Source organism: Epithele typhae (assembly GCF_022376455.1).
Source record: "Epithele typhae strain CBS 203.58 chromosome Unknown BXZ73scaffold_158, whole genome shotgun sequence".
Lineage (NCBI taxonomy): Eukaryota > Fungi > Basidiomycota > Agaricomycetes > Polyporales > Epitheliaceae > Epithele > Epithele typhae.
In genome coordinates this window covers 26,367-41,700 of record NW_025954349.1, presented here as the reverse complement: position 1 = coordinate 41,700, position 15,334 = coordinate 26,367, and positions in this window count along the sequence as shown.

Genomic DNA, 15,334 nt, shown 5'->3' with positions numbered 1-15,334 from the left:
ACGTAAATCTCGTCTCCCAGCTGGGACTGGAGGTGCCAGCTTGTCCTCTCCTCCACCATGGCCACTGCGGTGAGCAGTGCGTCGCCTCTCGTCTTTCTTGCTTTGCTTGCCGGCTTTTCCTACGTCCTCTGGTCTTGGTATGCCGCACCCAAGCCTCGTCCAGCCTTGCGTTCTGTCGCGATTGTGGTCCTCGGAGACATAGGACGAAGTCCCCGTATGATGTACCACGCCGAAAGCTTTGCTACAAACGAGTTTCTTACATATATCGTTGGATATGGGGGTGAGTGGCAACCACAACAAGGGAAAGAGGGATCTGGTCCCACAAGACACTGACTAAGACCCCTGCCAGGCTCGACACCTATCCCTTCCCTGCTCTCGTTACCTCGCGTCAAAATACTCCATCTTGCGGAACCCCCATCCCTGCTACGAAAGCTACCTTTCATTCTCGGAGGCCCTCTCAAAGTGCTACGCCAAGTGATCGATATCCTGCACATCCTGCTTGTGCGCATCCCTCCACCGGAGTATATTCTCGTCCAGGTACGCACTCTTCCCTCAGGCGATCTTTCCCAGAATCTCACCGCGATCTCCGTACCCTTGAAAGCCAGAATCCACCTAGCATCCCCACTCTAGCTCTTGTGTGGCTTGTTGCGCGCGTGCGCGGCTGCAAGGTCATCATCGACTGGCACAATCTCGGCTACAGCATCCTCGCGTTGAAACTTGGGGATGAGCACCCACTGGTCAAGGTCGCGAAGTGGTGAGTGTATGCTCTCGAGCCTTTCAACTGCGCATACAGCCACCTGACGTTGGTCCTAGGTTCGAGTCCTACTTCGGTCGGTCGGCCTATGCCCACTTATTCGTGACAAACGCCATGCGCGAGTATCTGGTTACGGAATGGGACTTGCAGTACGTCTTCTTTCCCGCCCTCAACCCTTCCCCCGTTCACAATCCCTCCCCGTGCCCCCAGAGGCCACAAGGTCGTGCTCCACGACCGCCCTCCCACCCGCTTCCACCGCGCGACCTCCACCGAGACCCACGAGCTCTTCCAACGCCTGCTCCCGTCCCTCTCCGGCGCGTCCGCGCCCTCCCTTGCCACCTTCCTCCCAAAATCCGACCCCCCGTTCTCCACGCCCTTCACCCACGTATCCACCTACTCGGACCCCGTGGCCATGGACGTCGGCGCCTTCGCCGACCGTACGAAAGCGCCCCGGCCGCGCCCCGACCGCCCCGCGCTCGTCGTGAGCAGCACCTCCTGGACGCCCGACGAAGACTTCGGGATGCTCCTCGCCGCGCTCGCCGCCTACGAGCACCGCGCGCGTGAGCTAGAAAACGCCAGCGAGGCTGAGCGCCTCCCGAAGGTCCTCGCCGTCGTCACCGGGAAGGGGCCCCTGCGCGCGCAGCACATGGCAGATATCGAACGGTTGCAGACCGGGTCGTACGGCGAGGCGGGCCCGTGGCGGTTCGTGCGCTGCGTCAGCCTTTGGCTCGAGGCGGACGACTACCCGCTGCTCCTCGGTGCGTCCCCCCTCCTCTCCTGCCTCCGCGCGCGCTGGCTGACTCGGGGACGGCGCAGGCTCGGCGGACCTCGGTGTCTCGCTGCACGCGAGCTCCTCCGCGCTCGACCTCCCGATGAAGGTCGTCGACATGTTCGGCTGTGGCCTTCCCGTGTGCGCGCTCGACTTCGCGTGCCTCGGCGAGCTCGTCCGCGACGGCGTGAACGGGCTCATCTTCGACGACGCCGCACAGCTTGCGTCCCAGCTTGAGGTGCGTCTGCGTCTGCGCCCGCGTTCCATCCTTTTTCCTCCCTCCCTCTTTTCCCCCTTCCCCCCCTCCTTTCCCTTCTTTTCCCCGTTGATGGTGACGGCGACTGACATGCTGCACTCTCGCACAGACGCTTCTCCGCGGGTTCCCGCACCCTCCGGCGCTCGAGGCTCTGCGCGACGCGTTCGGGGCGCGCGCGGGGCCGGGGGCCACGGGTGGGCGGGCGCACCGGTGGGAGTGGGGGACGTGGACGGAGAACTGGGACCAAACGATGCGGCCGCTGCTGCTGCACGACGTGTCGGCGAGCGACGGGGCGGACGAGAGGTGAGGAGTCAGGGGCATGGACTGTGGGTTGTGTCTGTTGAATGTATGGTACCAATCAGTACTTCCCAAAATATCTGCGCAACATATCTGTGCGTGCCGGAGCCCTTATCCTCACGTGCCTACTCAAATACGTGTCATGGCGGCAACATGGAGCACTACTTGGCGAGCGCGAGGCACCGAGTGTTCGCAGAGAGGTGATCATGATGTTAATGAGAGTGCGGTCCCTCGAAAGGCGTCCTGGGATGTGTATTGTCTCTGCTGACAAGTGGGTGGGTCAGCGGCGTGTGCGGCATGGGACAGATCCCGCTGTATGAGCGGTCGGGGATTTGGAAGCCGGAGACCGAATATTTATGGGATGCGGAGCGGTATATGCAGCATGTATGAGGTGCTCTCCTGTGTACTCCCGGTGGAAACGCCTGCAGTCGTCTCTCCCCACGTCCTGCCATCCAGTGTGTGCCCGAATCATACAAGTATCCCAAGCGTGATCTTCTTCTGCTCCGCCCTCCGCATCCTCCTTCGAGATCGTCGCATCCAGCCCCCTTCACGTGTCCTGGACGTAGTTCCCTGCGCGCACCACATCAGCCTCGCCCAAACCGCCGCTAGAGCCAGAATCAAACAAAACCGCGCTGCGCACCTGGGAACACGCCCTGCCGCCCGTGCAGCTTCCCTGTCCACCAATCCTCCGTGCTCTCCGTCCGCTCCACGACCTCGATCCGGTCCCCGGCGCGGAAGTCGAGGTCGCCGTCCGCCTGCGCGGCAAAGTCGTAGAGCGCGACGACGTACTGCACCGCCGGCGCTGCCTTCGGCTTCGGCTTGAGGGGCGGGGGCGGGGGCGGCGCCTTCTTCGCCACCGCCGCCGCGCCGAAGGATGAACCCGAGGGAGATGGGGAGTACGGCGGCGGCGCGGCGGACGGGGTGAGCGTGGGCGAGGGCGGCGGGAGGGCCTTCTTGAAGCTGGAAGGCGAGCGCGAGGCGGCGGAGGCGGTCGACGCGGTCGAGGTCGCGCGGCCGAGGGTGGAGCCGCTGGGGCTGAGCGTGCTGTTGCCGGAGGCGGAGCGGTTCGCTTGGACCATCCGTGCTGCGGAGTGCGTAAGTGAGGGGCGCGTGCGGGGAGAGGACGGGGGACGGACATGTGGAGAGGATGCGGGACGTGATGTTGAGGGCCTCAACGCGTTCGAGGGCGTCGGAGCGGCGGCCTTCGTAGTCGCTCGCGATCTGCGCAGCGGGGATGGAGACGTCGTATTTGCCCTCTGCGAACCCGTTGAGCTTGTCGAGGAGTAGGTAAAAGATGTTCAGCCTGGAGCGACGGGGAGCGCGTGAGGGAAGATATCGCGGGAGCAGAAGAACGTTCGGGACGCACTGCATGTAGTAGAACGAGTGGAAGAGGGGATCGATGAACTGGGCGGCTTGAATGAGGAATCGGGGAAGCTCGTTCTTCATCGCGGTGTTGATAAAATCGTACTCGTTCGACGCGATCTCAAAGTCTTGCTCCAGCTGAGAACGAGAGCGCGCGCGCGGAGTTGGGAGGAGAGGCCATAAAATGAGGCAAGAGTGCGGCACACACCTTGAACAAGTTCTTCTCATCGCTGAGCGACTTGTCCTTCTTGTCCCTCAGTTTCGAGAGCGAGTTGTTATGACGGTCGAAGTCGACAAGCTGGATAGGGTTGTCGGTATGGACGTGGAGCTGTAATCGCAGAACTGCGCACCTTGTGCTGTCGCTTAGTGATGCTCTTCCGGATGGCCTTCAGGATGCCCTGGAACTCCTTGATCGGGCCAACGACCCTGGACTCGATAAGCTCCAGCTCAGGGACGACCGAGGACTTGAGGTCCTCCATGACTGCGGCATAACTGTCGACATGGGCAATGGTGGGCTCCGCTTCCGGGTGCCTTGATTCCAGTCCGTACTCGCCCCCGAGTGGATGGAAGATGGTGGCCCAGTGGGTGCCAAAGTCGACGGCGTTGGTGAACAGGTTCGCGACGGCCTCGGAGTAGCCCTTGCTGTCCTTGAGGAGCTTCTCGGTCGCCTTCTCGATGGACTCGAAGCGGTTTGCATAGTCGTCGAATTCGGGGTCGCTAGACTCTGCGCAGCGACAATCAGACCGGTATAGACATAAAACCGCACAGGGGGCGCACTCTTGGACATGCCGATCTTGGAAGTGAGCATGTGCGGTGTCCTAGGATGCGCTCCATCGGTGCTCGGGGATGAGAGGATGGTGAAGGGCGTACCGCGAGAAGGCCTTGCCGATGCCCTTCATGTTGGCCGAATATCGCTCAACGGAGGCCGTACAGAGGTGTTGATGTGGTTGGGGGACGAGGCGGCGAGGCGGCGAGGTGTGAGGAGGGAACGGGTGGAAAGAGGCGGCGAGACGGTATGCAGCCGCTTGGCACGCAAATGGCGGAGATAATCATCACGTGATCTGAATGAGTCGCGGCCCCGCTCTCGGAGCGAGCCTCGGAGCGCTATGACTGATACCATTCTCCTCTTCCGTTCTACACACACCTCCTTCGACCCCCACACGCCACCATGCCTATCAACCAACCGTCGAATCAGATCAGGTGAGGCTCACACTTTCAAAGCTGGCTGCGAACTAACACCGCCATACACACAGACTCACGAATGTCTCGATCGTTCGCCTGAAGAAGGGAGGCAAACGCTTCGAGGTATTGCGCAAAGCTCTGCAACGTCCTCCGTGCCGTGCTCATCCGTCTGCAGATCGCATGCTACAAGAACAAGGTGCAGGAATGGCGGAACGGCGTCGAGTCCGACATCGATGACGTTCTGCAAATCGCCAACGTCTTCGTCAATGTCTCTAAAGGCGAGCTCGCCAAGCACCAAGACCTGAAAAAGGCCTTCGGTACTGATGATCAAACCACCGTCGTTAAAGAGGTGAGTTCAGCTTCTCCGTCTGCGCGCACGCTCTCCCCCTCCCTCTCCTACCGTTCCGCGCGACACTCTTCTGCCACTCCCGCAGCCATGTCCTGACATGCTCGCGTGTAGATCCTTCAAAAGGGCGAGCTCCAAGTCGGCGAGAAGGAGCGTGAGCACGACCTCTCCTCCGTCCGCCGCGAGATCGCGACGCTCGTCGCCGAGAAGTGCGTCGACCCCGCGACCCAGCGTCCGTACCCAGTTGGCGTGATCGACAAGGCGATGACCGAGGCCGGCTTCTCCGTCCGCCCGGGCAAGAACGCGAAGGCGCAGGTGGCGGAGTGCATCAAGCTGCTCCAGACCGACTCGAAGCTTCCCATCCAGCGCGCGCGTATGCGTGTGCGCGTCACCGTCCCCGTCGCAGATGCGGACGAGGCCAAGGTGCGGACTAAAGTGCGGGAGAGCGCGGAGGCGGTGGAGAAGGACGAGCTTGGCGCGGATGAGTGGGAAGCGGTGAGTACTCATCTATATGCGTGAAAAGCTCGACTTACTCAGAGCTACTAGGTGATGCTCATCGACCCGGGCCAGTTCCGCGTTCTGAACGAATTGCTGCAGAAGGAGTGCAAGGGACGCGGCCGCCTAGAAACGATGTCGTTCGCTGCGACTGCCGGGAGTTGAGTGATTATATGCGTGGCGTATACCATCCATCTCTCCTACCTGTATCGATACTGGCATTCCTCTTGGTTGTACGCTTCTTGAGACACTGTATCCACTTCCGCAGCCCTAGAGCTGCCCATCGCCCAGCCTGCGTATTTGCACCAGGTGTCATCGCCATTGTATGAGCTCGTGTAAGAGCATTCGGAGTGGCTTCCGTTGAGTAAGTAGTTGTTCGTCACATAGCCGGACCAGGCTCCGCGGGGTGGCGCTTGCGCGCCAGCCTCCTTGTCTTGAACCAACTCGTTCACCATGCACTTGCTGCTCACCTATACCCACTCCCTGGTCGCTACCTCTGGCCGCGAAAATCCTCCTTCTTGTCTTACAAGACGATGACCGAAAGAGCATTCACCCTCGCCTCACGCGCCTCGCGCTCGGCCCAGGCGCAGACCAACCCCCCTGTGCCCTCGGGATCGCTCCCGAGGGTGCATATGCAACGACGACGCTATCCATTGCTACGCGAAACACTACGTACGAACTTACTGTATGTTATGCCTACCATAGGGCTCCGCCCTCGAGGGCAATAAACGAGGATACCAAAAAAAAAAAAAGACCAACCCCCCGCGCGATGCCCTCGCTAAGTTCCACCCGGTGCACCCCTTCGCAATCTCCGGCGCCGACCGCAACAAACCACAGTCGATATACATCATCTGCGAATAGAAGCTCCGGACGAAGGAGGGCGACTTTTCAATTTCACGACCCCGTACCGACGAGTAAGTTCTATGAGCCCTGTCGTCGATCGCTCATTCTTCTCCGACTTCTTGCGCGCGGACGACCAGGATATCCGTGCGACACGTCGACCTGTGTCGCGCTCTACCTTGGCCCGATGCTTGCATTCCGGGGCTTGCCGGACCTCTAGCAGCTAATGCCACAGCGTGCCAGTGGAAGACGCGGCGATTCTTCTCTGTTTTCGTCCGCATAGGGTACAACTCACCGGGCGGAAACTCAGATTCGTCAGTCAGCGCCCTTCACTTCTAGACTCTCCCCCGACTGACACCACCGACTTCAAACACACTCGCGCAGCCGCCGATCTTGAATCGAAGCTCTGCAACATGGCCCGGCGCAGCGTCGTCGACGTCGTCGGCACGAACTATCCCCATCGGTGCTCCATGAAGATTCCATCCCCCGTGGTCTCTTCGAGTCCATCCGCTACCAGGCTCGTCCACTGCGCCCAACCCATCACTCGTGAGTCGTGACTCGTCTGCGATCGATGAGACGTCGCCAGAATGTCTGATTGTTCTGCCAGAAAAGCCGGCACCCATCGCCCCAACGGTCTACACGCGCGCACCGGCGACCGCAGCCTCTGCGCGTATGGACGTCAACCCAATCGCCCCTGCCGCACGTATTGCAGGGGGCACACCATGGCCACCGCTGGATCCATGGTCGCCGTGCCGGTGCTTGCGTCCAGAGACGATCAGTGTTCCGCTGATCAGGTGAGTACCATTTACGCTCTCGATGCGTAGCACCCCTCGCGCTGACGCTACCTGCGGTTTCGTGGCCGCGGTCGTACAGGAGACAAGTCCCTTCAACGAGATCGACGCATCTGCCAAGAAGGATAGGTTAGCATCGACAAGAAACCCGGGATGAATCGTTTTATCGTGCGCGAAAGGAGGGCGAGAGGATATCGTACAGTACAGGGAGTAAGCGACGTAATCTGTCATGGGAGGCAATGTCCATTCAGATAGATCTCGTGCATGAACGTCCGTCGCGGGCATCGATACCGCACAGATGCACGAAGCTAAGCGTACCATTTTTCCTTCCCAACACCAACGCCTCTCCGTCGCCGGTGAAAGCCAGCTTTCTTGGAGACCCCTCGGGGAAGAAGTAGTGCCCCACGCACGCGCCATCACGCGCCCTCCATATCCGGACGCTCCCGTCGTTCGACGATGTAGAAGTTCACGCAGAGTGTGGGGGGAAAGCGAGTCAGATTCCGTACAAGCGCGTAGCTAGAGTATATAGTACATGTAAAGACAAAGGGCAATGCGAGTGCTTGTAAGTAAACAATCAAAGCGCGTGAGTCCGGTCCGGTTATCTAATCGTCCTTGGCGCTCGCGCGCGTATCTTCAACACTCCCCCTCAACTCGGCGTCCGAGAGGATCCCGAGTTGCTGTCTCAGCACGTGAAACCGATCGCGCGCGAGTGGCTTTGTGAACATGTCCGCAACGTTGTCTTCCGTAGGTACGTACTTGAGCGTGATAGTACCTGCCTCAACGCATTCGCGAATGAAATGATGTCGTATGTCGATGTGCTTCGTGCGCGCGTGATGCACGTTGTTCTTCGACAGCGCGATTGCCGAGAGGTTATCCGCGTTCAGGTCCGTTGCACCTCCCTGGTCTAGATAGAGCGCCAGGAGGAGTGCACGCATCCAGATTGTGTGTCGCGCGGTGTACGAGACGGCCATGTACTCGGCCTCAGTTGAAGATAGCGCGACAACCGCTTGCTTCTTCGAGCTCCACGCGACAAGTCCGCCCGCGATCCGGAACGCGTAGCCCGAGATTGACCGCCGGTCTACTGGATTGGCTCCCCAGTCAGCGTCAGTGTACCCTTCGAGACGTAGATGCTGGTACGACGCTTCCACTGCAAGCTCCCCCTGCGCGCGGTATGTGATCCCGTAGCCGAGTGTTCCCTTAACGTAGCGGAAGACGTGCTTCAAGGCTGTCCAGTGCGCAGGTCCTGGGCGCGAGCAGAACTGGGACAGCGCTTGTATAGCGTACGCGAGGTCCGGTCGTGTGCCGAGTGCCGCGTACATCAGAGTGCCGATCGCTGACTGGTACTCGTGAATGCTCGCCGTGGACACTTCAACGTCTTCACTCGTCTTCAGAAGCTTGACGTTCGGATCCATGGGCGTCTTCACAGGTGTGCACTCTGACATGCCGTGTGCTTCAAGTGCACGCCGGAGATAGTTTGTTTGGCGCAGGGTGAGGTCATCTGGTGATCCGACCGGACGCGAGACTTCCAGTCCGAGGAGGAGGCGCGGCTCGCCTAGATCAGTGATCTCGTAGTGGCGCTCTAGCCCCTCCTTGATCTTCTGCATCTCCGCTTCGTTCGGAGCCACCGCTAGCATATCGTCCACGTGCAGTCCAATGCCGTGCTCGCCACCGGGCCGAACATAGACGCACTGATCCGGCTCCGTGCGGATGAACTTCATATCGTTGACGAGTGCACCGTTGATGTCTCCATTCCACACATTGGCAGCTTGCTTGAGCCCATAGAGAAGCTTCTTCAAGCTGAGTACGCGTGTGGTCCCGTCTTCGAAGTCCGGTGGCTGGCACATATAGATCTCCTCATCGAGATCAGCATTGAGGTAAGCGCTGATGTGATGTGGACTCCGGTAAGAGAGCAGCTGCTAATCGCCAGGAGCATCCGTTGCGACAGCCTTTCGGCAGGGTGCGGATGCATCCGGTGATCCGTGATGCGCGCCCGTAGAGACGCGCCCCTGTGGGCGGCAAGGACGCGTGGCGCGCATCGTCGCGCGGCTATGATGCACGCCTTCGCCGTCCTTGCTCTCCTCCCCCTCCTCCTTCCCGCTCTGCCCAGGCAGACGATAGCGGCCATACGGTCGACTGTCGTCTGCTATTGGAATACAGTGTCACTTGGTGACACTGCTCTCCTCTTCCCCTCCTGCCCTCCACCTCGACTTCCATGCCGTCCTTCACCCACCTTGCCGGCCACCCTCACAACGTCAAGAGCGCACGAGGACGTCCATCCGGACGTCCTCAGCATGGAGATTAGAATATGGGAGCCGCGGCGATGTACCGCGGCCCTAGTTTTGGTGAGTCCGCTCTGACCTCCTCCCCCTTCCTGCCTCACCCGACCTACTGCCCTGCCTTCACGCCCGCCTCCTCCACCCCCGCATCGCCGCGTCGCCCGCCTTCACCTTGCTGTGTCGCCCACCTCCGCCCACCTCACCGTCCGCCCTCCTCCGCATCCGCGTCCTCCACCTCCGCGTCCTCCGCGCCCGCCCCGCGTCCTCTTCGCCCTCCTCCTTCGCGCCCGCCTCGCCCGCCTTCGCCTCGTCGCGTCGCCCTACTCCGCACCCGCCTCCTCGCCCGCCTCCTCTGTGCCTGCGTCGCTCTCACTCGCCCGCGTGGCCCGCCTCCTCCACAACGCGCTCCTCCGTCCTCCGCGCCGCGCCCCTCCGCGTTGTCCTCCTCTGCGTCGCCCCCCTCCACCTGTGTCGCCCTCCGCCTCTTCCAGGTCTTCCGCGCGGTCTCCGCCGCGTCGCCGTTGTGCGTCGCGCACAACCACCTCCGCCTCCTCCCGGCCCCCCGCCTCCTCCTGCGAGCCCTCCACGTCGCCCTCCCCTGCCTCCGCGTCCGCCCGAGTTGCCCTCCTCCTCTTCGTCCTCCGCCTCCGTGTTGCCCACCCCCTTCGCATCGCCCGCCTCCGCGTCGTCCGCTTCCCTGCGCGTCGCCCGGCGACCCACCTTCGCGCTGCCCGGCACCCGGCGCCTGCATAGCCCGCCTCCGCCCGCCTCGCCCGTGTCCGCATCGCCCGTGTCCGCGCACGTCGCCCTCCTCCTCTGCGTCCTCCGTCTCGCCACCCATCTCCCCGCCTCCGTCCGCATCGGCCCGCGCCTCCTCCACCACCTCCCAGCCCTCCACGTCGCCCTCCTCCACCTCTGCCTCCGCGTTGTCGCGGGGCTGTAGTATTCCTTGCTAGTCCTACTGTAGTAGCTTACTAATAAATATATTTTAATCGCAAATTCTATACAAAAGGTGTGGTCTGAAACAAAGGGGGAGGTGAGCTCACTGTCGGAGGCAGTGAGCTCGAGTGGGAGGGCCAGAGGCGCCGGCGGTCAGACATGTCGGGGCAGCGTGTCGCCCGTGGCGACGCATGAGCGCACCTGCGGAAGCGGCAGCGGCGTAGATTGCAACCGGGCCGGCGGGGGTGACAGATGCATCCACACCTTGCCGAGAGGCTATGGTAATGGATGCACCAGTCCAATAGCTACTGTAGGGTAAGAGTCGACAGGGGGTGAGGGCTGAGGTCGAGTCCGCGTAGGCGTGAAGCGCGGGAAGTCGGTAGAGGGGACGAGCACCGGGGGACAGAACGTCCGAGGGTGTCGCGGAGGAGGAAGGGGACGGAGTGCGCGAACGCGGAGGAGAGGAGAGGAGGACAAGCGAAGATACGATAGACGCGGACGAGGGGGCGCGCACGGGCGCTACGAAGGCGATGGGCGACGGGCAATGGGCGACGGGCGATGTGCGACGGGCGATGTACGACGGGCGATAGGCGAGGGCGATAGTCGATAGGCGGTGTGTGCGATGACGATGGGCGACGAAGACGAGATGAGACGAGCTGAGGTCGAGTAGAGACGAAGTCGAGAAGTGAGCACACAATGCACGCACGGAAATGCGAGGAAAGGGAACTGGATAACACTGAGCGCGAGTCGAGTCTAAATACATGCGAATGCGGCCTGCGCGAGAGCGTGACTACGACCGAAACGAACACCCAAAACATATCTACGAGTCGGAGTGTCATGGCGAGCAGCTAAAGATGTCCGGAAATAAGGGAAACAAGTGGCGGAGCGGGGCAACGAGTGTGGCTGACCATGGCGGCCGTGGAATGAGGGATACGGGGGGACGAAAAGGGGAAGAAACGTGTGTGGGTGTGTAGCTAACTATGAAGCGGAGCGATCGCGAGGGTCGGTGTGGCGTACCGTAGGGATGAGGGACGAGGATGCGCGGGACGAGGATGTACCGTGCGCGAGGGCGCGGAGCTCGCGCGGGCGTCTGATGGACGCGTGCACGTACCAGCGGCGGTGGATGCACATCAGCGCCAACGACATCGAATTGCCGGATGATAAGGCGCTTGTGCACGGCTATCGCTATCAGCGCGCGAAGGGCGTCCATGCGTACGACTGGCGAGTAAGTTTCGAAGTAGTCCACACCAAAGATTTGGCTGAACCCCTGGGCGACCAGTCGTGCCTTATAGCGTGCGATAGTACCGTCCACATTGATCTTCAAGCGGTAGACCCAACGACATCCTATGGGCTTGCGCCCTTCCGGCAGTGGCACAACCTCGAAGACTTCAAGCTTGATGAGCTGCGCAAGCTCACTCTCCATCGCGCGTCGCCACTCCGGCCACTCTGGCTGCGTGCCGCTTCTTTCAGGTTGCGCGGCTCGAGCACATTCCGGCTCCCCCTTCAACACCAAAGAGGGAGAGCAAGCATGTGATGAGTGCTTCGTCTGTGATGGGAACGTGCTCTCCCGTGTGTGCGAGTGTCTTGTAATCGAGGCGTGGCTTGCCTGCCAATCGCGATGCGCGCCGCGCGGGCGCGGGCACGCGCGCGGGTGCGCGCGCGGGCGGGTCGTGGATGCAGGCGTGGGCGCAGGCTGCGCGAGCGTGAGTTTGGATCCGGGGTCCGCGTCTCCCAGGGGAACTCCCCCTTCTTCTTCGTCCTGACGCTCGCCTGACCCAACATCCTCCCCCTCGAGCGACGGGACAAAGTGCTCCTTATAGTCCCACTCGTCGTTTCCGTCGTCCACAGGCAAGGTGGACCTCCGCACCCGGAAGATGATATTGCGTGACTTCCCAATGCGCCGCGCATGCTTGTCCCAGTACAGCCAAGCCTTGCTGCCAGGCGCCATTCCCACGAAGTACATCAGCTCCGATTTGGGATTGATCTTCTCGCGCTTCACGGCCGACGTCAGGACCCAACATTCGGCACCCCAGGTGTGTAGCTCAGAGACGTCTGGCTTGCGCTTGTGCCACACCTCGTAGGGGGTCTTATCTTTGAGTGCGCGCGTGGGAAGGATATTCTTTAGAAAGACAGTGTGTGCGAAGGTTTGTGGCCAGAGGAACTTGGGGAGACCGGCAGCGATGCGCATGGCTCACGCACGCTCCACCACGGTTCGGAACGCGCGCTCGGCTATCCCGTTTTGACCGGAAGATTCGGGAGCGGTGGTGTTGACAGAGATGCCGTGTTCCTTGAGATAAGTGCCAAACTCGCCGCCGAGAAACTCCTTCGCATTGTTGAAACGGACACATTTGATGGTGACGCCATGGAGGGTCTGCAGGCGCATGCGGTATGCATGGAAATGAGATTTGATTTCCGACTTCTCCTTGCCGAGAGCTGCCTCCGACATCCAAGAATGCACATTGGTGAACACCCATGCGTAGCGCTCATGTCCTATCCCCTCCGTCCGGGCCGGTCCCCACGTGTCCAGCACGATCAACTCCCCGATCGCTTCCACCACCGTCTCCAATGCCGCCGGGTAAGGCGCCACCGTCTGCTTCCCCCGGACGCACGCTTCGCACTGTTCCTGTGCTGGCCGCCCCTTGTCCACCTCAAGTCCGTCCACCAGCCCCTTCCGCAACATCGTGTCGACAACCTTCAGGCCCGGGTGCTCTAGGATTTCGTGCCAGTCGTCGTAAGTACGTTTGCGGATGGGTCTGGACACAGCACCGGGGTACGATACCTCCGGAATTTCGGGAGTCCCGTCCATCTCATAGAGATAGCCACCGCCACGGCGTCCGGACGCGTAGCGCGCCCCTTCCGGTTGAGGAACTTGATTTCCCCACTGGCTATCTGGACCGTGTGCCCCGCCGCCTCAACACGGCCGATCGAAATAAGGTTGTGTGGGATGCCGGGTGCATGGATGACGTCAAGGAGGTCGACAGTGATCTTCTTTCCATCGTGGTTGTAGGTGAAACGAACAGTGCCGCGGCCAAGGATGGGGTCGTACCTGCGCCTTGAAGGTACTTGCCAGTGATGTGAGCGTAAGTGGTGAAGAGGCGTCGCTCGCGCGCAACGTGAGAGGTGGTCCCGGTGTCCGCGATCCAGGCGCCGGCGCTGATGGCGGTGAGCACGACCTCATCGATCGTGCCGCCCGTCTCGATGAGCGCATATGCGTAGCCTTCATCGTCCGAGTCCTCCTTCCCCTTCCCCTTCTCCTTCTCCTTCGCTGTTAGTGCTTCCCTTCCCTTCTCTTCTCCTTCGCTGTTAGTGCCTTCCCATCCGCCTGTCCCTCCTTCGCCTTCGCACCGCCCCACGGACGATGGTTTGGGCAGTCCCTCTGCACCCCGACCTTCCCACACTTCCAGCAGTGTGGCGGCCCGCTGCCCCGCTTGCCGCCGGCTCCACCGGCTGCCTGCTTCGCGAGGAACGCTGCCTCCGTCGCGTGGGCCGCGCACCGTGATCACGGATCGCTCCAATGATCGCGTCTAGGTCCTTGAGCGCGCTCTCCTGAATCGCGCTCGTGAACCCCCGCCAGGACTCCGGAAGACCGCAGAGAAGAGTAATTGAGAACTCATCGTCCGAAACCGCCCTGTCCATGTCCGCGAGCTCGGCCCTCCACATCCCCATCTGTTGCACCCACTCGTCCACATCCTCTCCATCCGAGTAATGTGAGTTCATCATCTTCCTCTTGAGTTCGATGATGCGTCCCACACCGCGCACTTGATAATTCTTCTCCAGCTTGGTCCAGGCTTCGTGGCTTGTGCTCGAGTCGGCTACGAGCGCGGCGGCTACCGTGTCGAGTTTGAGTTGCATGCCGACGAGCGCTGCGAGGTCTTTGTCTTCCCACTCCGTGACGGCGGCCGCATTCTTTCCATCGGTGTTCGCAGGGCATGTGACTTTGCCGAAGACGATATCCGAGACCTTCGCGAGCTTGAGGAGTGCAGTCAACTGCCGACGCCACCGTGGATAGTCGCTGGATCCCGCGAGTGGCTCAATCTTTGTCCGAAGGATGTTCCCGATCTTCTCGGCGTTGGATGACATAGTGGGAGAGAATTAGGTAAGCAAGTATGTGTGGAGGAGGTTGAGTGGATCCCGCTTCAGAACGAAGCAGGGCTCATAACCTGTAGAAGTTCACGCAGAGTGTGGGGGGAAAGCGAGTCAGATTCCGTACAAGCGCGTAGCTAGAGTATATAGTACATGTAAAGACAAAGGGCAATGCGAGTGCTTGTAAGTAAACAATCAAAGCGCGTGAGTCCGGTCCGGTTATCTAATCGTCCTTGGCGCTCGCGCGCGTATCTTCAACAGACGAGGAAGCGATGAGATTCCCGCAGGGCGACCATTGCGCGGTGTGGACGAAATCACGGTGCCCTGTGAGGGTATGAATACAGAGGCCGGTGCGAGGGTCTGATACCAGGAGTGGCGAGCCTCCCATCAGGAGGGAGGCGAAGCGACTCTGAGTCATACGCCAACAAACGTATGTCGCATTTGGGGATAGGTGTCCTTGGTCGACCTTGAGATCATTGCGGTGAGGTAACCACTCTGATGGCCATTTTAGATACACGGTGTTCAGGAAGCGTCCTTCCTGTATGGACCAGAACTTGCAGACAGGCTCGTAGGACCCGGTGAGAATGACCTCATCGACTTCCCCCGGTCTGGTAACACGGCCCGGAGAAGATATGCGGGAGCATATCCACGGCTCACCCGCCGGCACCACACCGCAGAGAGTGAGACTGTCACCTATCTCCCAGACACATTTCTCCCATGTGTGTTCGGCGTCAGTGAATAACCATCGCCCGTCCGGAGACAGTTCCAGTTCGTGGACCCTAGAATCACGGAAACAACTTCTGAAGTAGCAAGTATTCTTTGCTACCATGTCCCAGACAGTGATATAACCGCCGCCGTGACCGGAGACGATGCGCTTGCCGTCGGGTAGCCATATCAAGGAGTAGGAGGCGGTTGGGGTGCTATATAGGGCTTCTGTTTTGAGT